Genomic DNA, 14,835 nt, shown 5'->3' on the forward strand with positions numbered 1-14,835 from the left:
TCCATTCGAGAGACGGAAAAGCGCTCCTCTAGAAAATTTAGAACCACGGCTTACACCTACACGGTGAAGTTTAAAGATTTCAAGGCCGACGTACCCTTGGAGAAAGCAGAAGGGTTTATCACCGAGATGTGGGATTCTTTGCTCACCTCACTAAAGCGACAATGTCAACCCAAAGAAGACGATCGCTTGACACTATCCATAGATCACGACGGTTTCAAATCCCCTGTTTGGATCGAGTTTAGCAGACCCGCAGAACTAACCCCTTCCAAAGTCATGGACAAGATTCAACACGTACAACAATCTAATGACCAGTTTGACATCACTGATGGTAAAGCCACACTGAAAATGGCTCACGTCTCTCTTCCTCAAGGGACAGGACGCAAAAAGATGTTATTGGTGGACGACCTTCGCAACACCAAAAAGAGTCTCGTCCGAATTAACAACCCTCAAGACCAGATGTGCTTAGCCCGTGCCATCGTGGTGGGACGAACCTATGCCAACAAGAACGATACGGTAGAATGGAAAAGAACCTGGGAGAACATTCGAAAATCGAACCGAACCAAACAACGAAACGAAGCAGAACTCCTGTTGCAACAAGCTGGCCTGTCCAAAGACACACCCTGTGGCATTCCTGAGATGCAAAAATTGCAAGATGCCCTAGCTCCACGCTACACCTTGAAAGTGCACCCTCAAGAAATGCGCGGGTCTCTGTTGTTTCGAGGCCAAGACTTTAAGGACGGAAAATACATTCATGTTTATCATCACGATGACCATTTCGACACCATTACCAGTATCACCGGATTCCTGGGATACAGATATTACTGTGAGAAATGTGACCATGGTTATAATAATCGAGAGCAACACAAGCATTGTGGATGGAAATGCCCAGGATGTTTGGCCTCTCAACCCTGTCTGAGCGAAGAACCAGTGCCTTGTTCAACTTGTCTGCGCACGTTTGTCAGCCCTACCTGTTACCAACAACATTTGAAAACACAAGGTTCACAGAAGAAATGTGCTTGTCAACTCCTGAGATTGTGCCCTACGTGTAGACAAGGCATACGTACCAACAATGCCAAGGCACACGTATGTCGAGGAAAGAAAAAATGTCACATTTGTCACCACATCGTGGACTTGGAACACGAATGTTACGTGCAAAAATACCAACCCCCACCAGAGAAAGAGGACGGTCACAAGAAGAAAGGCAATTTCATCTTTTTCGATTTCGAATGCATGCAAGAGACTGGCATTCACATCCCTAATTTCTGCGTGGCTCATCGAGCGTGCGAGAAGTGCATTCAAGAACCTATCTTCAGTCATTGCCCTCACTGCAGCAAGATTCCTGGAGGACGTGAAAAAATCTTTCGGGGACCAAACACGTTAGCCGATTTTGCCCAATGGGTCTTAGACCCCATCGACAAGACGTGGAGCCAAGAGGACATCGAACGTTACGGAGATTGTCATCGTCATGCCACGGTGATGGCTCACAATTTCTCCGGATACGATGGACAGTTTCTTTTGAGGTACTATACGGAACATGGCACCGAACGTCCTAAAGTGATTTTGAACGGAGCCAAAATCATTTTCATGCAAGTGGGACAAGTACAGTTTAAAGATTCGATGAGTTACTTGGCCATGCCTTTGAGCCGAATGCCTAAAACGTTTGGAATGACAGAAATGGCTAAAGGGTACTTTCCACACTTTTTCAATACGGAAGCCAATCAACATGCTGTTCTACCCCATTTGCCTGAGGCTCACTATTACGACCCCGACAACATGCGTACCGAACAACGAGAAGCTTTCTACGCTTGGTACCAAGCTCACGCCTCGGACCCTTTCGACTTTCAGGAAGAAATGTTAAAGTATTGTCGTTCCGACGTGGACATTTTACGGCGTTGCTGTGGAAAATTTCGAGAACTGTTCATGGAACACGGAGGGGTCGATCCTTTGAAAGAAGCTTGCACCATTGCCAAAGCGTGTTCCTTAGTGTACCGCCAACGATTCATGCCTGAAAACACCGTGGCTGTCATCAGTCCTCAAACGACCCACTATGTCAAGCGTCAATACTCGGTCAAAGCCCTACGTTGGTTACATTACTTGTGCGACAAGGAAGACAAATGGATTCAGCATGCCCGCAACGGAGGAGGCGAAAAGACCATCGGAACGTATTCGGTAGATGGCTGGGACTTAGAAAACACCAAGATCGTGTACGAGTTTAACGGTTGCTTATTTCACGGATGTCCCGTCTGTTACCCTGACCGTGGCACTAAAAATCAGTTTTTGCAACGAACCATGGAAGACTTGTACCAGGACACTTGTCAGCGACGCCTAAAGTTAGAACAGCAAGGATACCAAGTGGTGGAAATGTGGGAACACGAGTACGATCACCGTTTGAAAACTGATCCCGAGTTTAAACGCCTCGTGGAAAGTTACCAGTTCATGGACCCGCTGAACCCGAGGGATAGTTTGTACGGAGGAAGGACCAATGCCACCTGTTTGCTGTACCAAGCCGACGAAGAGAAAGGAGAAGAAATCAAATACTTGGACGTGTGTTCGCTGTATCCCTACGTGTGCAAATATTGTCGCTATCCTACAGGGCACCCGCAATTGTTCACGGAACACATCGACCTGAAAAACATTCGACAATACGAAGGCTTGATCAAGTGTAAAGTTTTGCCTCCCACGAACCTATACCATCCCGTCTTACCTCACCATTGTCAAGGCAAACTGATGTTTCCCTTGTGCCGTACTTGTGCCGAAACGTGCAACCAGGACCAACCTTGCCATCACAGCCAGGAAGAACGTGCCTTGACGGGAACCTGGGTCAGCGTGGAATTGTTCAAAGCTCTGGACATGGGATACCAACTGTTAGAAGTGTACGAAATTTGCCACTTTCCCAAGACACAACAGTACCACAAGGGTGACCCTACTCAGAAAGGCATTTTCGCCGACTACGTGGATGCCTTTTTGAAACTGAAACAAGAAGCCAGCGGCTATCCTTCCTGGTGTCACACTCCCGAAGACCAAATACAATTCAAAGAGAAATACTACGCACAAGAAGGCATCTCTTTAGACCACATCGAAAAAAACGAAGGCAGGCGATCGTTTGCCAAAGTGATGTTAAATTGCTTGTGGGGTAAAATGGCACAACGACCGTGTTTACCCAAGACGGAATATTTGACAGAACCTTCCCGCTACTTCCAGATGATTCACGACAAAACCAAATACATGAAACACGTGGACGTCGTTCGAGAGGATTTGATCTTGGTCAATTACGAAGAAGATCTGGACTTTGTACAAGACGACCCTTTTGGAAACGTCATTATTGCGGCTTACGTGACAGCTCATGCTCGCTTAAAATTGTACGAAGCTTTAGAACTGTTAGAAGAACGCGCCCTGTACTTTGACACGGACAGTTGCATTTACATCCATCACCCGAGTCAACAGCACCCTGACATCGAAGGAGACCGTTTAGGAGCCTGGACAGACGAGCATCCCGACGACAAGATTCTAAGTTTCGTCAGTGGTGGTCCCAAAAATTACGGCTACGAATACCGGGACAAACAAGGAGAAGTGCACACGATGTGCAAAGTGAAAGGACTGACTCTGAATCATCGTACCAGTCGAGTGGTCAACTTTGGGGTATTGAAAGAAGCCTTGCAATTGTGAGAGGATGGAAACTTTAAAGTGACCACACGTGAACCGAACAAGATTGTACGTTTACCCACTCACCACATCGTCAGTCGACCCTTGGAAAAAGTCTATCAAATTGTATACCAGAAGCGAGTGCGACTTCCCAATCACTTCACCTTACCGTACGGTCACGTTGGTATTGGTCTGTATATGAAAGGGAACCCTAGGCAAGATCGATAGTTCATTGTTCATTGAAGTAACTTACCATGTCGTTGACGAAGAAGAAACCAGATTGGTTAGGAGTCGAATGTTGGACATCACCGAGACCAGGGTTTTGAGGCTTGGACACAAGAGGTGGCCCAGTATGCACGAGAGTTATTCAAGGAAATAAGTTACTTTTCAACCTGTGTTAGTGACGGTGCCAGAAGAACCCGTCACCCAGGACAGGACTGTCGTGGACAGGCCTGAAAGACCCTTTCGGGAGGACACTTGTGTGACCTTACCCCTACTAAAGAACTGGTTAGAACTTTACCCAAAACATGTTGTACAGACACTTGTGTTTATTCCACGTTCATGGTTATCATGTGCCTTTTATTCTTGTACTTAAGCCTTTGGCTTTTATGCATTTTTGTCTTTCGTATTTATGTTTGAAACATTCAATAAACGTGATCTGAAAAAGTATATAAACTCTTGTCTTGTTTGTTTTTCGTGTCACAAGTGACATTTCTCACACCATGGCTACCTCTGCTGTCTCTGCTCCCTCTTCCTCTACTGTCAAAGTCATCGACGAACACTTAGATCGTGCCAGTTGGGAGGCTTTGTATCTTCGCCATCCCTTTAACATGCTCATTGCTGGACCTAGCGGTTCAGGCAAAACCGAATTCGTCAAACGTTTGATCGAACATAAACATCATTTGATCGATCGACCCCCTCAACGAATCGTGTGGTGTTACAAAGAGTGGCAATCGGCGTACAGCCTTTTGCGAGAAAGTCAAGGCGATTCCATCGTGTTTGTGGAAGGCATTCCTAAAGAAGACGATGGCATCGTGTCTGACTCCCGTCTAACCCATTTGGTCATTTTCGACGACATGTTAGGAGAAGACGAAGAAGAAATTAAACTGTGGTTCACGCGCAAAGGGCATCACCGTAATGCCAGTGTCGTTTACATCACCCAAAATTTGTTTCAACAAAGTAAAGCCCATCGCACCATCAGTCTCAATGAGCATTACGTGGTCTTGTTTAAAAGCCCTCGAGATAAATCGCAAGTGCAAGTCTTAGCCAAACAGTTAGGAACGCCTTGGCTGACTCAGGCGTACGACGATGCCACTCAAACGCCACACGCCTATTTACTCGTCGATTTGAAACCTACGACTCCTGAGGATTTGCGATTTCGTACCCACTTGTTTCACCACTGGTGCCAAGACGGAGGGCCTGTCCTGTACACGTCTCCGTCCTCGACTTCATTTCACTCCACATAAAAAAATCTATAAAAGCCTCAGACCCTTTTTCGTCTGTCTCACTCTCAGTGCGAACATGACGTCCCTTCAGTCGCATCTTCCCGTCAAATTGATTCGTGCCTTGTATGGCATCAGTCGAGAAAAAGATCCACAAACACGAGCTCGTGTCTTAGAAGCTAGTCTCAAAGAAGTCTTACGATGGTTCACGGTGACGGCACGTCAATTACTCCAAGGAATCATTCAGATTCCTCATCAAACCAAACGCTTTTTCGATCGAAACAAAGTCGCTTTGGTCCAACTGGCCGATCCCCGCATCGACACTCAAACCAAAAAACAAATCATTTTGAAACCTGGAGGGAGCGGTACTCTAGGAGGGGTCATCATTCGCTCACTCTTAAGATGGGATCCTAATGCCCCCAAAGTTATCCCCAAGACAAAAGTCCAACGAAGCCCCAAGAAGAAAAAGACCAGGTCCCCAAGGAGAACTTCTCCAGTGGCAGGACCCTCCTCTGACCAGACACCACCACCACCCCGGAAAAAGAAAAGAAGCCCCCAGAAAAAGAAAAGTCCACAGAAAACTAGTCGCAAGAGAGGCACTTCGGCCAGGACGCAACCTTACACTCGCAAACCACGACCTGCCACGGCGGTGACTGCGTCTCCAGCAGCTTCACGTTTGTCCACTTCTCCGTTGATGACACCCAGAACTGAAGAGTACTTGGAGACGTTGATCACACCAAGAACTTCTCCGTTGATGACCCCCGAAAGAACTTCCCCAGTGGCAGGACCTTCCAATTTAGTGGCAGTGGCTGCTGCTCACAAAGTACCTACTCCCAAAATCAAAGTTCAAGAAAGATCGGGCATGTTACAAAGTTTACTGGATTTGTCCAAGCAAGAACTGGCTCGATTTAGTCCGTTACGTACCCCTGCACGACGTGTCATGCCTGTCCTCAAACTGATACGACGTCAAGACAATCAGTGGCGACGCGTTCCAGTATAAAAAAGGCCTGTGACCAAGTCGGGTATCAGTGTTTTTTGGTGCTCCTGAAGACTCAAAGATGTCACCCTCCAGAAAACCCCAAGGAAAGAAAAGGAAAGGACTGCTACCACGTTTAGCCAAACATGGGGACATGTTATCTGTCCTGTCCAAAGCTTCTCCACCCCTACGAAAAAAACTCATTCAAACAGCCTCCAAAGAGGTCATCGATACCGTGTGCGAATGTTGTTTGAACGTTTTGAAAGGCACGATCCCTATGTCCAAACACCAGAAACAATGCTTAGGCAAACATCGTCACGTTCTTCGCCAAATGGTTCAAAAGAAAATTCCCATTAGTCAAAGAAAGAAGATGTTAGTGCAACGTGGAGGTATTTTACCTCTCTTGTTAGGCCCCATACTGAAAGGAGTCTTGGGAACCATGTTGGGAGGACTGGTGGGAGCAAGATAAAAAGGCCTCGGAAGTTCCAAGATCTCAGAATCGACCCCTGACAACCCCATGGAAGGACGAAAACTAGCTTTAGTGCCTTACAAACGATGGATGGAATACCATCGGTGGCAAGAACAACACACCCCGCATTTACCTCCCAATCCCCATTTGAGCGAGATGTCCCAGTTACAACACGAATTGCAGTCCTTGATGGATCGCCAAGATTTGTCCGAAACAGAAAAATCGCAAAAGTACGGTCAACTCTTGCAACGACTGCAACTCTTTCACCAGAAAGCTTTAGACGAAACAGCTCTACCCACTCTGAAAGATTTTAAGACCTTGATGAAAAGTCCAGCACCATCACCAGTACCATTACCAGTACCAGTACCACCAGTACCCGTGACCAAGACAGAAAAAGGAGAAGAAGAGGAAGGGTTTCAAACTCCACCAGAAAAAGTACGCAAGTTAACAACACCACCTACCTCCAGAATTGGATGGATTAAAAAGATGATGGCCACCCCTTCTTCCTCACAAGAGAAAAAGAAAGTGAAGACAGAAGTGAAGACAGAAGTGAAACAAGAACCGATATCCCCCGCTCAGACATCCTTCTCCTCTTCGACACCTATTGCTGGCCGCACACGCAAAGCATTGCAATCCAAGAAAATACCCCAAGAGAAAAAGAGTAGCATCCTCCAAGAGTGGGTGTCTTATTAACACACCAACCAACACAAAAAAAAAATGGAAAAAGTCTTAGCCAGCATTTACTACGATCCCTCCCATCCTGCAGGTTACGCAGGAGTTCAAAAATTGTATCGTGCTGCCAAAACGCGACTGAAAAGTCTCCGTTTACCTCAAGTGCAACGATGGTTACAAGAACAAGCTACCTACACTTTACACAAACCCATTCGACGCAAGTTTGCCAGAAGTCGCACCCGAGTGGAAGGCATCGATCATCAATGGCAAGCCGATTTAGCCGATGTCTCTCATTTGGCCAGCTACAATCGTGGCTACAAATATTTGTTTTGTGTCATCGACGTCTTTTCCAAATTTGCCTGGGTCGTGCCCTTGACTTCCAAATCGAGCAGCGAGTTAGTGCGAGCCCTGCAACGGGTGTTGAAACAAAGCGGTCGTCACCCTCTTCGATGGCAAACGGACAAAGGCACCGAATTTCTGAACCAAGCTTTCCAAAAAGAATTAAAGAAACGTGACATTCATTTTTTTACCACCGAGAATCCCGAAACCAAAGCCAGCATCGTGGAACGTTTTCAACGCACTTTGAAAGAACGCATGTGGAAATATTTTACGCATCACCACACTCTGAAGTACATCGACATCTTACCGCACCTGGTGCAAGCGTACAACCAATCTTACCATCGAAGCATCGGACGTGACCCGCAAGACGTGACTCCCGACAACGAAGTGTTGGTGTTTGAGCGTCTGTTTGGTACGTCCCCGACGAGGGCTGTCCCCGAGAAAAGTGGAATGTTGGTCGTAGGAGATTGGGTGCGCATTGGCAAAACCAAACGCACTTTCGACAAAGGTTACTTACCTAACTGGACGACCGAATTGTTTCGTGTCACTGGACGAGTGCATGGCCGTCATCCTACCGTCTATAAATTGGAAGACATGAACGGAGAAGTGCTCAAAGGAACGTTTTATTTGCCCGAGTTACAACGTGTCACCAAAAAAGAAGACGACGTGTACGACATCGAAAGCATTCTCGAACGCAGAACCCGTAAAGTGGGCAAACGACGTGTCAAAGAAGTCAAAGTACGTTGGAAAGGATATCCACCCACTTTCGATTCTTGGATCGACGCTTCGCAAATCATCGACTATAAAAAGAAGTGACCATCATGCCCTTTCACACAGCAGACGCAGGTACGTCGACCACTCCTCCTTCACCTAGTTCTTCTGTGCAAGATTTACAAAAACAACCCTTGTGGGTGTGGTGTGGAGAACGTGTGCCTAAAAAGCAAATCGTCTTTTTCTGCCAAATCTTCGTGGTGTATTGTGTCATCGGGGCAGCCATCGCCAATTTGAGTTTGCAACAAGGAGACAAACAATTGTGGACCATTTTATTGAGCAGTTGCATCGGTTACCTGCTTCCTAATCCCTCCCTGAAAATCACCTCGAACGGGAACCCCGGGAACCTTGTGTCCAGTGCCAGTGCCAGTCACCAATTCAATCACAACCAGAACCCCATTTTAGACGGAGACACGCCTCTGACGTCCAGTAACCCCTCGGACAGCCAAAGAACTCTGGAATTATGAGTCACCAAAACCAATTTTACTTAACTTTATTCAGTGACAGTTCCATGGAGGTGTTTCCCAAGAACACGTTGTGCTGTTACACGGCCAAATTACCTCAGGCCATCCAGTTAGATCACGAATCCCATTGGGAAGTGGCTTTAGTAGAAATGATTCACCCGACCCAAGTCCTCAATGTTCTTCCCAATCAAAATTTTTTTGATGTGGAAGTTCATGACGAGCAAATGCAACAGTGGATGGATAGCAATGTCAAATATGACAAGAAAACCCGTACACAAAAGTACACCACCTATCACTTGTTCATTTCCCCAGGCTATTATTTTAGTGGTCAACATTTGGTCAGCACCATAACCTCCAGGTTTAATGTCGTGTTTCTGAAAGCTTTGGAGCATGTCAACAAAAATGTCACCATGGAGTACCACAAAGCAGCTCGTCGCTTCTTGATGAAATTTGAACGGAGTAAAATCCTGTCCATTTTATTTTGTCCTGAATTGTATGACATGTTGGGCGGAGACATGGACATGAGAAAGACCATGATCAAGAAAAACGAATTACCCATCGTTTACGACAACGAGTCTTTTAGCAAGTTATTTCGTACCCCGGTAGAACTGAACCAAGGACTGAATTTGATGTTCGTGTATTCCGATGTGGTGCAGTACAACGTGGTGGGACACACCTCCGTACCGTTACTGCGTGTCATTCCTTTCAAAGTGGATTCTGCCACGAACACTGACGAGGAAGGTGGAAACACTTACCACGTCCACCGCGAATTTGTACATCCTCACTATTTGCCGGTGAGCAAGTCGTATTTGGACACGGTCAACATTGCTATAAAAGGAGATTTGGGACAAAATATTCCATTCACCAAAGGAAAAGTCACGGTGAAACTCCATTTTCGAAAACGGTTCTCTCACGACTCTTAAGTCATGTATCCAGTGTACCGAGGGGTTGCTCGACAGCGAGGACACGGCTTAGGAGATATGTTAAAATAGGCCTTTCGTTCGGTGGCCCCGGTGTTGAAACCGATGGTGACACGGGGATTGCACGCCTTGAAAGATGCGGCACTGACGCAAGGCAAAGAATTTCTCCAAAATGTCATCATCGACAAACAAAACCCTAAAGAAGCCTTCATGAGGGCAGGCAAAAATGTCTTGCTGCAAACGGGCAAAGACATTTTAGGTAGGCCAACGAGAAACACCTATAAATGCCCTGCACGCTACCGAGTCAGGCATTCAGCAAGGACAAGGCACAAAGAGACGACGAAGAAAACACCCTTTCACCAGACTTCAAGCGAGAAAGGCCAAGAAAAGAAGAACCGTTCGAGACTTAGACGTTTTCGATTATTGAGAAAAGAGACAAAAAAATGATGCACCGAGAATCTTGCGCTTGTTCCAAGACGGAACTGGATCTGTTTGCCATGCCCCCCACGATGATGACGATGCAAGAATCTCAGTGGGTGGAATTTCACCCCGTCTCCTCACTGACCGATTCCGCTCCCATCGAGTTTGAAATCAAAGGACAGCCCGAAGATTACATCGATCTGAATAGCAGTTACTTGTACCTGAAAGTCAAAATTCTAGATAAGACTGGAGGTGCTATAGACGATGAAGCAGTAGCTCCCGTCAACAATTTCATGCATTCCTTGTTCAGTGGAGTGGACTTGTATTTGAATAACAAACTGGTCAGTAGCAGCATGGATACTTACCCTTATCGTGCCTACCTGGAAAATCTCTTGACGTACGGAATAGATGCCAAGAACACTCATCTCAATGCCTGTGTGGTATGGGAAGCTGACGAACCTACCAAGTTTGAAATATTGGAAACTGATGAAAAGAAAGACAACAATGATGGATTTCTAGAACGAAGAAAGAGAATCAAGTTTAGGACTGATGGATCGTTTGCATTTGGACATGTGGTTGCAAGAAAAGTATTTGCTGAACGGGGTGGATGTCCGCCTGAGACTGAATCGTAGCAGTGCCGCTTTCCATTTGATGGCTGATAGTGACGGTTACAAAACCAAAATCCTAGAAGCCAGACTCTACGTACGCCGTGTGGAAGTGTTACCTAAAGTGGGAAACGACATCAGTCAGACGTTGAGCAGAACGACCGCCAAGTATCCGATACGACGCGTGGAAGTGAAAACCTTCACCATTCCCAAGGGACAGCGATCCATGATCGAAGATCATCTGTTCCAAGGACAGTTACCCAAACGTTTGATCGTTGGTATCGTCGAGAATACAGCCTTCAACGGAGCTGCCGAAAAAAATCCTTTCTACTTTCAACACTTTGGCGTGTCCAAAATCGAAGTCAGTCGCGATGGCAAGACCTTGTGTACCCGACCTTTCGAACCTGACTTTAAAAAGAAGAATTACTTGAGATCGTACTTGTCCTTGTACGAAGCCACCGGACAGTTAGGAACCAATACCAGTCACGGTATTACGTACGAGGTTATTGCAGGAGGCTACGCTTTGTGGGCTTTCGATTTCACTCCAGACCAAGGCAGCGACGAGGGACATTTCCACCCTATAAAATCCGGCCAGATTCGTGTGGAAATTCAGTTTAAAGACCGAGACCCTGATGAAACGGTGAACGTCATCCTGTATGCAGAATTCGATAATACCATAGAAATCAACAGTTTGAGAGAAGTCATCCTAGATTACTAGAAACCATGGAAGATTGTTATTCCTCTTTACCTAGTGGAGAAACTTTTAGTGTTGCATTGTTGTTAAAAAATGTTAGAGTTGTTGTTGTTTAGTGTTAAGTGATTTTTGAATAAAAAATGTTGTGTTTTGAAAAAAATTGTTTGATGTTATATTGTTGGATTATTGTTAAAAATGTTAGAGTTGTTGTTTAGTGTTAAGTGATTTTTGAATAAAAAATGTGTTTTGAAAAAAAATGCCTTTGTCTTTTGTTTAGCTATAAGAATGTTGGATTGATGCTCTTTCATTTCTTACTATCCCTCTCATGACACTCACTAAACGTTGCGACTCAAAAACCGTGTGGGGAATGTTTTCCTTCACGTCCGCGCTTTGACTTTAAGAACCGGGTTGTTTCCAGTCTAACCATCCATTGTCGTCTCATCCTCCTAAGAAGATGTGCTCCAAACTAGCTAAACTCAACGAAGCCTACGTGAATTTGCATAGGGTCAGACACAGTCTGATACCGAAGCCAGAAGAAATAGAGAATGTGAGAATGTTAAAAATCACTGAAGACCTGATAGAAGAGCTCTTCAGAGAAGAAATGAACAGGGAAAAAGAAGAATGGACAGAGAAGTACAGAGTTCAGAGACAGCAGCAACAACAACAACAAGAGCAGCAGCAGCAACCTGAAGCTGACAGAGGCTTTGTCGATTGTCGTATCGACACCAAAGAGTTCTTCTTCTCTTTCCGAAGAAGCAGACCTATCGCCAGAAAGTCTATCCTCAGAGGACATCGCATTCTTAGAAACTAAAAAGAATGCCATAGCAAACAAAAAAAACAGCCCTTTTCAGGGCTACCCAATACTCTAGAAAAGAAATAACAATCGATTTGCCAATGTGTGTAGGTAGAGTAGTGTGAAAATAAACACTAACTCTTTTTTAAAAAAATGTGAGGGTATGTGTTTGTGTGTTTGTGTTTGTAAGTGGTTAAGTAAGTTGGTATGGATAGTAGATTAAAATGATGTCTTTTTTGGTGTTTGAGGTGTATATTTGGAGTTAGATTGGATTGCTTTGCGTATGTGGATAGTCTATTGAAGTGATTTATAAAAAATTTTAAAATAGTGATGGGTAGCATAAAAAGTGAGTGAGTGTTTCTTTTAGGTCGGCGCATTGTTTTATGGTCATGATCTAGGTAAGATCAATTTTATGTTTTTAGGGGATGTTTTCGTTCACGTCCGCGCTTTCACTATAAATTGAAACTCGTTCGGCAGTCCAGCTACCCTTGTTGATTGATCAACACCAAAAATGAACATGAGACTGGAGAAACTGTTGGAACTTCATGTGCATCTGGAATATGCCAGGCGCATATTAAATGAACTGGCCGCGGAAGCCATTGTGGAGGAGGGAAGGATAAGAGAGGAGGAGGAAAGAAGAAACAAAGAAGAGGAGGAGAGAAGATATAAAGAAGAGGAAAGAAGATACAAAGAGGAGGAGAGAAGATACAAAGAAGAGGAGGAGGAGGAGGAAAAGGAGAGAAGAAGAAGAAATTTCAGAATTCCAGAGAGCGAAAATTGGGATTCTGAAGCGACATATCCTGCCTCTGCTCTCTCCCCCCAAAAGGTAAAATGTAATTGGGGGATAAGATGTGTATGCGGCGCCAGGCCTGGAAGGTGCCACCATTAACCAGGTGTCCATGAAGTTCCAAACAAAAAAACAGCCCTTTTCAGGGCTACCCAATACTCTAGAAAAGAAATAACCATCAATTTGCCAATGTGTAGGTAGAGTAGTGTGAATATAAACACTAACTCTTTTTTAAGATAGTGTGAGGGTATGTGTTTGTGTGTTGGTGCTTGTAAGAGCTAAGGTATGTTTGTGTGAATAGTAGATTATGGGTTTCTTTATTGTTTCTTAGCGTAGGTGAAGAGTATAGTTAGGGTTTTGTAAGCGCTCACGTACGATTGTGTGGATAGTAGATTATGGATTTTGTTTATTGTTTCTTAGCGTATGTGGAGAGTATAGTTAGGGTTCTGTAAGCGCTCACGTACGATTGTGTGGATATTAGATTATGGATTTTGTTTATTGTTTCTTAGCGTATGTGAAGAGTATAGTTAGGGTTCTGTAAGCGCTCACGTACGATTGTGTGGATATTAGATTATGGATTTTGTTTATTGTTTCTTAGCGTATGTGTTTGTGTGTTTGTGTTTGTGTGTTTGTGTTTGTACCCGCTCACGTACGATTGTGTGGATAGTAGATTATGGGTTTGTTTATTGTTTTTTAGCGTATGTGGAGAGTATAGTTTGGGTTTTGTAACCGCTCACGTACGATTGTGTGGATAGTAGATTATGGATTTGTTTATTGTTTCTTAGCGTATGTGTTTGTGTGTTTGTGTTTGTGTGTTTGTGTTTGTACCCGCTCACGTACGATTGTGTGGATAGTAGATTATGGGTTTGTTTATTGTTTCTTAGCGTATGTGGAGAGTATAGTTTGGGTTTTGTAACCGCTCACGTACGATTGTGTGGATAGTAGATTATGGATTTGTTTATTGTTTCTTAGCGTATGTGTTTGTGTGTTTGTGTTTGTGTGTTTGTGTTTGTACCCGCTCACGTACGATTGTGTGGATAGTAGATTATGGGTTTGTTTATTGTTTCTTAGCGTATGTGGAGAGTATAGTTTGGGTTTTGTAACCGCTCACGTACGATTGTGTGGATAGTAGATTATGGATTTTGTTTATTGTTTCTTAGCGTATGTGTTTGTGTGTTTGTGTTTGTGTGTTTGTGTTTGTACCCGCTCACGTACGATTGTGTGGATAGTAGATTATGGGTTTGTTTATTGTTTCTTAGCGTATGTGGAGAGTATAGTTTGGGTTTTGTAACCGCTCACGTACGATTGTGTGGATAGTAGATTATGGATTTGTTTATTGTTTCTTAGCGTATGTGTTTGTGTGTTTGTGTTTGTGTGTTTGTGTTTGTACCCGCTCATTGAGTCATCCACCCTTGTGTCTTCCATGATGTTTAGGACGGACATGCTCATGTATGTCAGGTCCAAGTGGACTGTTGTTGATAGGACAGATACTAGTCAATGGATGAGGAGAGTTTACATAGAAAGACAAGGATGTCTCAAGAGGGTACTTGTGTATGGAGCGGCAGTTAGAAGGAGTTTAAGAAGAAGAAGAAGAAGATGTGACAGATGCCATCTATGTTAATATTAATATTAACATAAACCCAAAGGCCCTTTTCAGGGCCAGCCATATTTCTCGAAAAGAGATAGCCTTTCCATTGCCTACCCCTTTTCTAAATTTAAATTTAAATTTAAATTTAAAAAAACTTTAAAAAAAAAAATAATAAAAAAAAAAAATCCCATATTCAATTCTCCTTGTCCCTAGACAAACCCAAACTCTATTCCCATGTTAATTTCCCTTGTCC

Source organism: Sinohyriopsis cumingii, chromosome 2, assembly GCF_028554795.1.
Source record: "Sinohyriopsis cumingii isolate HCF-2022 chromosome 2, ASM2855479v2, whole genome shotgun sequence".
NCBI lineage: Eukaryota > Metazoa > Mollusca > Bivalvia > Unionida > Unionidae > Sinohyriopsis > Sinohyriopsis cumingii.